Below are 10,236 nucleotides of genomic sequence, written 5' to 3'. Positions count from 1 at the left end.
TGTACATGGAAGGTTCCCGTGCCCCCAATGCAAGGCATCTCTTCAGTTTCATTGGTTGCAGGAGGGTCGGAAGTATTCTTGCTTTGACTTGCATAGACAGTTCCTGGATCCTGACCATGAGTTCAGAAAAGACAAGAAGAACTTTACCAAAGGTAAAGTTGTCAAAAACTTGGCACCACCTGCGTTGACAGGCCAACAGACCCTAGATTAGTTAAACACCCTCGAGCCTGATCTAGAGCGTCGAGGGTATTTCAAGGGGTATAATTCAAAATACACCTGGACTCACAAGCCATGCTTCTGGGATCGGCCTTACTTCAAAGACCTCCTTCTTCCACACAATATCGACATGATGCACACTGAAAAGAATATCAGAGAGGCTATTTTTGGTACATTGTTAGACATAGATGGGAAGACAAAGGATAATACTAAGGCTAGAGTCGATCAAGAGACACTATGTCACAGACCGTTACAAAACATGTGAGAAGGCAAAGGAAAGCAGAAGTGGTCGAAGCCAAAGGCCTGGTTCAATCTTGGAAGGCCAACTATGAGGGAAATTATCTTGTGGGTCAAAATGCACTTGATGTTTCCCGATGGGTATGCTGCGAATCTAAAGAGGGGAGCGAGTCTTGAAAAATTAAAAATCTTTGGTCTCAAGAGTCATGATTGGCACATATGGCTAGAGCAGGTAATGCCGGTGATGTTACGTGGCTTTATTCCTGAGGATGAATGGCTAGTACTGGCGGAGCTGGGCTATTTCTTTCATGTTCTTTGTGCCAAAGAATTGTCACCTCGCGTGCTAGATGACATGGAGGAGTTTGCACCAGAGTTGTTGTGCAAGTTAGAGAAGATCTTTCCGCCGGGCTTCTTTAATCCAATGCAGCATTTGATTTTACATCTACCGACCGAGGCAAGATTGGGTGGGCCCGTGCAAAATCGTTCGTGCTATGCAACTAAGAGGATGCAGAAGACCCTTCGAGCTAAATGATGTAGACCCTAAAAAAGGTGGGTCCTACCTCAGCCTATTCAAATGGAAGCTCGCACCAGCCGGTGCTTCGAAACCAATAACGTTGGATGTCGAAGAATGGCGGAGCATTTCGTTGTATACTTCAACAAGCTAACAGAAGTGCGGCCGTACATCGAGTAATTCTCGGCACATTTTCCCGTAACTTCTAATTCCTTTGAACTGCTCTTATTCCCGGATATTTCATACAACCGATACGTCGCCAAATTCTCGGATGGAGCGGTGATCCAAAATGATTCCGTCGAAGAGTATGAGCTTCTGGCCAAAACAGGAGGCGGCTATCCCGGTTTCATCTCTTGGTTCAAACAAACGTAATTATCAATAATGGACCATTTCATTTCTTGGTCTAACTTGCAGCTAATGCAACATTCATTTTGTATTAAACTTGAAGGCTAATTCAGAGTCTATGGACGCCGAATTGAGACAAGCCGCTAATGGTTTTGACAATAAGGTCCGTTCATTTGAGAAATACAACATCAACGGGTATCTCTTTCGTACCTTTGGAAAAGAGCTATCTATGCCCGACCGGAAATCTACAAATTGTGGTGTCTCTGCTATTGACGAAGGTGTTATCAAGTATTATGGAATAGTTGAAGCAATTTATGAACGTCAATTCTATGGTGAAAACCCACCGAACGTCGTAGTCTTCTAATGTTATTGGTTCCAGCCGAAGGAGACTAGAAGGACTCATGAACATATAGGACTAGTGGAAATCAATCCAAACACCCATTTAGATGTTCCCGATGTCTATATTACGGCTCAACAGGCGACCCAAGTTTTCTATCTACCGTGGGCATGCAAAACTGATAAGAGTCTCGAAGGTTGGTATGTTGTTTATGAAGTGCCGCCACGTGTTAGACCACCTCTCCCAAATGAACAGGATTATGAACCTCACATTAACCCAGACACATATGATGGAGAATATTTCCAAGAAACACGTCTTTCCAAGAAACGTTTCAAGAACCACCGTGCTTCACCCCTGAACATGGAAGTAGACAGCGATAATGAATCCGACTTCACCCCTGAGCCGGAACCAGCAGAGCTGGAACTAGAAGAGGTTACTCATGCGGATGACCTGTCAATGCTTGACCGATTACGGAAAGGCCTTCCACAACTTCATGCCGCTGAACCCGATGAGCACGTCATTCATGAAGACATGCGTGATACTGATGATGATGATGCATTTATTGATGATGATGATTAGTTTGTAAGATTCCCACCTTAAATTATATATGCACATATTATTATTCATGTCAGTTATTTAATTTTTTATGTTGTACTAATTTATTTTAATCTTTATCATGGCAGGTCAGCAGGTGTTGAAAGATGGTGGGCGCAGATCCAGATCGCTCAACGGGTTCTTCTTCGGCGGCCCGCATGAGGGGTGGTACTTCCATTCCACCCCTATCTCTCCGTAGAGCCTTGGAAGACAGTCTGACGTCACCACCTACGGGTGCTTCTTCGTCGGCGGCATTGCCCACTAGGAGAGGTGCTGGTCGGGTAGGGAAGAAGGGGAAGGGTACAGGGAGAGGTGGTGGCCGCGGAAGAGGTAGGCGGACTGTTGCGCCGTCCTCGCCACCACCACCAGTTCATTCACCCCAGCATAGTACTACTACGGTGGAGCCGTTTGAGGAGGAGGCTATGGGGACTCTGGTCCAGGAGCCTCGGGTGGACAAGCATTCGGCCCATGATACTCCAGTCCAGGATTAGCCTCGGGCGAGGTGCCTTCGGCCCACGAGACTCCGGTTCCTGAGGCTACGTCCCAGGAGACTCCTGGCACACACGCTTAGGCCGACGTGGAGAGGTCCGGATGGGGTGCCTGGCCCGATCGGACCGAGGTGCCGGATTGGACTGAGGGTCCGGGTGGCTGTTTTGTTGACGGCGGGGATGAGTCTACGGATAGTGAGGGCGATGTGCACGTGGACGGGTCCACCGTGTACAAGCGTGGTAGTACACGTCTCCCGGTCGCGCCGGCTACCCGCGAGTAGAGACTGGTGATTAAGCCTGAAGGGGATAGGTAAGTACATTTACTCTTTTTTAGCTTCTACCTTCAAGTTTCTTCAAATATCTAATGTGTTGACCTTATCATACTGCAGGGGATGGAAACACCCTGGTGGAGTCTGCAACGCGAACATCGTCCTTTGTGTGCTTTGCCTGACAAATTTCCCGGGGTTTGTCACGTTGCTTGGTGAGGGTCAGGTTCCTACACTAGGATTTACCTGGGAGAACTACCAAGCTGCGCAGGCCCCGCCGGAGGAGATTATAGATGGTGTCTTCTGCCACACAAGGGCTGAGATGGTGATGAACAGCTTTTGGGTAAATTATCCTTTTACACAATCTAAAATTAACAATGTAGATAATTATTGTACTAATCGGTTGTCTCGTTTGATTGCAGACCTTCTCTAGGTGTGAGGAGGGATATGAGGAGGAGGCGGCCAAGGTTATCGAGGCCGAGTGTAGGCGGTTATTACAGAACTTACGCCATGAGGCTCGGCCGCTGATGACCCACAAGTATAGGGGATCAATCGTAGTCCTTTCGATAAGTAAGAGTGTCAAACCCAACGAGGAGCAGAAGGCTCTGATAAACGGTTTTCAGCAAGGTAATAACTGCAAGCACTGAAAGTAGCGGTAACAAGTGATGGTGTAGTGAGGTGAGACGTAGCAAGCGAAAAGTAACAAGTAACAAGTAGTAGCAATGGTGCAACAAGTGGCCCAATCCCTTTTGTAGCAAGGGACAAGCCTGAACAAAGTCTTATAGGAGGAAAAATGCTCCCGAGGACACACGGGAATTTCTATCATGCCAGTTTCATCATGTTCATATGATTCGCGTTCGTTACTTTGATAGTTTGATATGTGGGTGGACCGGCGCTTGGGTACTGCCCTTACTTGGACAAGCATCCCACTTATGATTAACCCCTCTTGCAAGCATCCACAACTACGAAAGAAGAATTAAGACAATGTCTAACCATATCATTAAACTAGTGGATCCAAATCAGCCCCTTACGAAGCAACGCATAGACTAGGGTTTAAGCTTCTGTCACTCTAGCAACCTATCATCTACTTACTACTCCCCAATGCCTTCCTCTAGGCCCAAGTATGGTGAAGTGTTATGTAGTCGACGTTCACATAACACCACTAGAGGAAAAACAACATACAACATATCAAAATACCGAACGAATATCAAATTCACATGACTATTATCAGCATGACTTATCCCATGTCCTCAGGAACAAAAGTAACTACTCACACAGCATAATCATAATCATGATCAGAGGTGTAATGAATAGCATCAAGGATCTGAACATAAACTCTTCCACCAAGTAATCCAACTAGCATCAACTACAAAGAGTAATCAACACTACTAGTAACCTTACAAGTACCAATCGGAGTCGTGAGACGGAGATTGGATACAACAGATGAACTAGGGATTGGAGAGGAGATGGTGCTGATGAAGATGTTGATGAAGATGCCTCCCCTCCGACAAGAGGAGTGTTGGTGATGACGATGGCGATGATTTCCCCCTGCGGGAGGTAAGTTTTCCCGGCAGCATCGTCCTGCCAGAGCTCTAGATTGGATCTGCTCAAGTTCCGCCTTGTGGCGGCGGCGAAACCACGAAAAAGCTCCCGATTGATTTTTTCTAGAATGAAACCCTTCATATAGAAAAAGAGGGGGGCTAGTGGGCCATTAGGGAGCCCACAAGCTTGGCAACCGCCACCAGGGGGTGGCGGTGGCAGGGCTTGTGGCGCCCTGGTAGCTCCTCTCTGGTACTTCTTTAGCCGAGTATTTTTTACATAATCCAAAGAATTCCACGTAAATTTTCAGGGCATTTGGAGATGTGTAGAATAGTGGACTAAGAATTGCTCCTTTTCTAGTCCAGAATTCCAGCTGGTTGAATTCTCCCTCAATTGTAAGGCAAACCTACATACTCAATCATCTCTTTTGTTTTCCACAATTGTTACAACTCACGTGGTACTCATTGTGTCAAAGTTTCAGCTGGACACAGAGTAAGATAGGGGCTTATAGTTTTGCCTCCTAACTATTTACCTCAAGGGTAAAGTCAACAACAATAAAGCATAAGTACTCAACTCCAAGTTGATAAATGAATATAGATCTTTCCCAAGCATGTGACGGTAGCCAAGACAAAGGCAAAAATAGGGAATTGGTGAAGATCACCATGACTCTTACAAGGGAAAAAGTAAAGGTACAAGATAGGCCCTTCGCAGAGGGAAGCAGAGGTTGTCATGCGCTTTTGAGGTTTGAATGTGTGTCCTCTTAGTGCGGAGGAACGTCACTTTATATTGCCTCCTGTGATAAATAACTTTATTATGCAGTCTGTCGCTTTTATGTCTTCCTCATCACAGGTTCGTACAAAGCTTATTTTCCACACACTAATAGATCATACATATTAGAGAGCTATTTTTATTGCTTGCACCGATGACAACTTACTTGAAGGATCTTATTCAATCCATAGGCAGGTATGGTGGACTCTCATGGAAAAACTGGGTTGAAGGTTTATGGATGCACAAGTAGTATCTCTACTTGGTGCGGGAGTTTTGGCTAATCTGAGGTGGAAGCAATCGTCACATGCTAAGGGATCTCTAATCATATAACATTGTTTGGAACCAAGCGAACACAATTCATTATGTTGTCTTCCTTGTCCAACATCTACTCCTAAGCATGTAATAGTTTGGTGAGTGCTCACAATTGTAAAAAGTGTCTAAGATGATAAATTTATATGTGAACCTCTCTTTCCTTATTACTTCTTATTAATTGCAACAATGACTGAGGTCTATGTTGATTTATTCTCAACAAGTTTCAATCATCATACGTGTCATATGTGAAGTTATCACTTTGCATAAGATCGTCTCATGATCTTTCATGCTATCGTTCTTTTCATACTTTTTATCATGGCACAAAGCAAAGCCCTTGACTAAGATACTCTTTATTATATAGCTCGTAAGCTCGAATACATCGGGGGAGACACAAGACAAAAGATTCAAAACTAAATACTAAAGATTTATTCCTCTAAGAGAAGAAATAAAAACTGAAAAGGAAAGAACTAAAACAAAGGTAAAAGCAAAAGATATAAAGGTGATACGATACCAGGGCAACTCCCCCAAGCTTGGCAGAAGCCAAGGGGATTGCCCATACCAATACTTAGTTGTCTTCCTTTGGTGGTGATGGTGGTGGAGTTGTTGAAGTAGTCTGATCCTCCGTGTTCCAAGGCATAGGTGTTCCATCATGGCAGGATGAACGAGTCGCCGGAATCCTCAAATCTGCAGCCAACCTTATTGATTTAAATCTGTACTCATACTCACAGTTTTGGTTCTGCAGGTCATAGATCTGGCCCTGAAGTTGATCAACCCTGTCATAGAGCCTGGAGAGGTGTTTTCCAATGTCAATGGCATCCATCTTGTGATTGCTAGTGAACTCCGTGATCATCATGTGGTTGGCGTTGAGTCCACGCTCCAACATCCCTTGACACTTGAAGACTTGTTGCTCCATTGCTTCGAGCCTCGTCTCCACGCTTCCGATCTTCTTAGGCCCCTCAACATCACGGATGTGCAACATCCCCTCGCTCATCTTGATAGATTGAGGGTGTTTCAGCACTTCAGTGAGGTAGGGATTGATGACCTTCTCGAAGATCTTGTCCTTAGGAGCGTTTAGGGAAGTCATGATGATCTAGATCTGCCACAGAAACAGGCTCGAAACGAAAACAGAGGAAGATTGCGCGATACGGAGATCAAAACCTTCGGGCGAATATATATTGATTTTTTCTAGACTAGAAGGAGTGCTCCACAAGAAAACGGAGTCCGGGAGGCACACGAGGTACCCACAAGCCCTCCATCCGCCACCAGGGGGGTAGGTGGCGGCTTCCAAGCTTGTGGCCGCCTCGTGCGCTCTCCGGACTGCTTTTTATTTTTCTAATTTTCCAAAAATTCCAAAACGGAGGAAATTTCCTATTGGAAAAGCATCGAAGTCCAATTTCTTACCGAAACAGATACCTCTTCGTTTTCAGGGTCTGAAAGAGGCTGATAAACATCCCTTATGTGCTCCTGTGGAGTTATGACATTGATGATATTGGTCTCAACATTTATGGGAGTACCAGATATGTAATGCTTGATTCTTTGCCCATTTACCACTCTAGGAAAATTTCCTTCCGTGTTATTGATTTTGATGGCACCGGAACGATATACTTCCTCGATAACATAAGGACCTTCCCATTTAGAGAGAAGCTTTCCTGCAAAGAATCTTAAACGAGAATTGTATAGCAGGACATAATCACCTACATTGAACTCTCATTTCTGTATTCGTTTATTGTGCCATCTCTTAACCTTTTCCTTGAACAACTTGGCATTCTCATATGCCTGGGCCCTTCATTCATCTAACGAGCTGATATCGAACAACCGCTTCTCACCGGAAAGTTTGAAATCAAAGTTGAGCTCTTTGATTGCCCAATAAGCTTTGTGTTCCAGCTCAAGAGGTAAATGACAGGTCTTACCGTAAACCATTTTATACGACGGCATGCCCATGGGATTCTTATAAGCAGTCCTATAAGCCCATAGTGCATCGTCAAGTTTGCTAGACCAATTCTTTCGAGATCTATTGACGGTCTTTTGTAGGATCAATTTGATCTCCCTATTACTCAACTCCACTTGACCACTAGACTGAGGATGATAAGGAGATGCAACTCTATGGTTGACATCATACTTAGCGAGCATCTTGCGGAAAACACCATGAATGAAGCGTGAACCACCATCAGTCATCAAATATCTAGGGACTCCAAATCTTGGGAAAATGACTTCTTTAAGCATCTTAATAGAGTTGTGGTGATCAGCATTTTTAGTGGGGATAGCTTCTACCCACTTAGTGACGTAATCCACAACAAATAAGATGTGAGTGTACCCATTGGAACTCGGGAAGGGTCCTATATAATCAAAGCCCCAGACATCGAATGGTTCAATGACAAGTGAATAGTTCATAGGCATTTCCTGATGCTTACTTATGTTCCCTATTCTTTGGCATTCGTCACAAGACAAGACAAACTTACGGGCATCCTTGAAGAGAGTGGGCCAATAGAAACCTGATTGCAATATCTTATGGGCAGTTCTATCTCCAGCGTGGTGTCCTCCGTAGGCTTCGGAATGACACTTCTGCAAGATCTGTCCCTGTTCATGTTCAGGCACACAACGTCTAATAACACCATCTACTCCTTCCTTATAAAGGTGAGGATCATCCCAAAAGTAGTGTCTCAAATCAAAGAAGAATTTCTTCTTTTGCTGATAGGTGAAACTGGGTGGTATGTATTTGGCTACAATATAATTTGCGTAATCAGCGTACCACGATGCACTATGTGAAGTGCGGATGACATTTAGTTGCTCATCAGGAAAGCTGTCATCAATAGGTCGTGGGTCATCAAGGACATTCTCCAGCCTAGACAAGTTATCTGCTAAACGGTTATCAGCACCCTTTCGATCAACGACGTGCAAATCAAATTCCTCTAGCAGGAGAACCCATCTGATCAGCCTAGGCTTAGCGTCCTTCTTCTCCATAAGGTACTTAATAGCAGGATGATCAGAGTGAATAGTGACTTTGGAATCAACTATATAAGATCTGAACTTTTCACATGCAAACACAACTGCTAAAAACTCCTTTTCCGTAGTGGCATAGTTTCTTTGGGCAGTGTCTAGAGTTTTACTAGCGTAGTGAATAACATTCAGCTTCTTGTCGACTCTTTGTCCTAGAATAGCACCAACACCATAATCACTAGCGTCGCACATGATTTCAAAGGGCAAGTTCCAGTCAGGTGGTTGAACAATAGGGGCGGTTATCAAAGCCTTCTTAAGTATTTCGAAAGCTTCCTCACAATCCTCATCAAAAACAAAAGGAACATCCTTCTGCAAGAGGTTGGTAAGAGGCCTAGAAATCTTAGAGAAGTCTTTAATGAACCGTCTATAGAAACCAGCATGACGTAGGAAACTTCGTATACCTGTGATATTTGTGGGGCAAGGCATTTTCTCAATTGCATCAACCTTAGCCTTATCAACTTCAATGCCTCTTTCAGAGATTTTGTGTCCTAAGACGACGCCTTCATTAACCATAAAGTGGCACTTCTCCCAATTCAAGACGAGGTTGTTATCTTTGCATCTCTGGAAGACTCGATCAAGGATGCTGAGGCAATCATCAAAGGAAGATCCGTAAACCGAGAAGTCATGCATGAAAACCTCTACAATCTTTTCACAAAAGTCATAGAATATAGTCATCATACATCTTTGAAAGGTGACAGGTGCATTGCATAAGCCAAAAGGCATACATCTATAAGCAAAGGTACCGAAGGGCAGGTGAAAGTGGTTTTGTCCTGATCAGATTGTGCAACGGGTATTTGCGAGAAACCTGATTAACCGTCTAGAAAACAGAGGTGTGTGTGTTTGGATAGCCTTTCTAGCATTTGGTCGATAAACGGCAAAGGATAACGATCTTTCGTGGTTGCCTTGTTCAGTTTCCGGAAGTCTATCACCATCCTATAGCCAGTAATAATCCTTTGTGGGATTAGTTCATCCTTATCATTAGGAACGACGGTGATACCTCCCTTCTTAGGTACACAATGTACTGGACTTACCCAATCACTATGAGCAACAGGATAAATGATTCCTGCTTCCAGAAGCTTTAATATTTCTTTTCTAACGACCTCTTTCATCTTAGGATTTAATCTCCTTTGATGATCAGCAACTGGTTTAGAATCAGGATCGGTTTTAATCTTGTACTCACATAGAGTGGGACTAATACCCTTAAGATCATCAAGAGTATATCAAATAGCAGCACGGTGCTTCCTCAGAGTTTTTAGTAACTTCTTCTCTTCGTGCTCTAAGAGGAGAGCACTAATAATAACATGATATATCTCCTTCTCATCAAGATAGGCATACTTAAGAGTATCAGGCAACTGTTTAAGCTCGAACACAGGATCACCCTTTGGTCGGGGAGGATCCCCAAGCAGTTCAACAGGCAGATTATTCTTGAGAATAGTTCTAAGACAATTTTATCTATCTCATCTCTTTCCTCCATATGCATATCATTTTCATGCTCAAGCATATATTGCTCTAAAGGATCCGTAGGAGGTACGGCAATAGAGGCAAGAACAACGATTTCATCTCTACCAGACGACTCTTTTTCATGGGGTTGTCTTCCAAACTTGGAGAAGTTAAATTCATGAGACA

This window comes from Hordeum vulgare, chromosome 7H (assembly GCF_904849725.1).
Source record: "Hordeum vulgare subsp. vulgare chromosome 7H, MorexV3_pseudomolecules_assembly, whole genome shotgun sequence".
Taxonomy (NCBI): Eukaryota; Viridiplantae; Streptophyta; class Magnoliopsida; order Poales; family Poaceae; genus Hordeum; species Hordeum vulgare.
The sequence above is the reverse complement of the archived record's forward strand: the minus strand, read 5'-3'. Positions refer to the sequence as shown.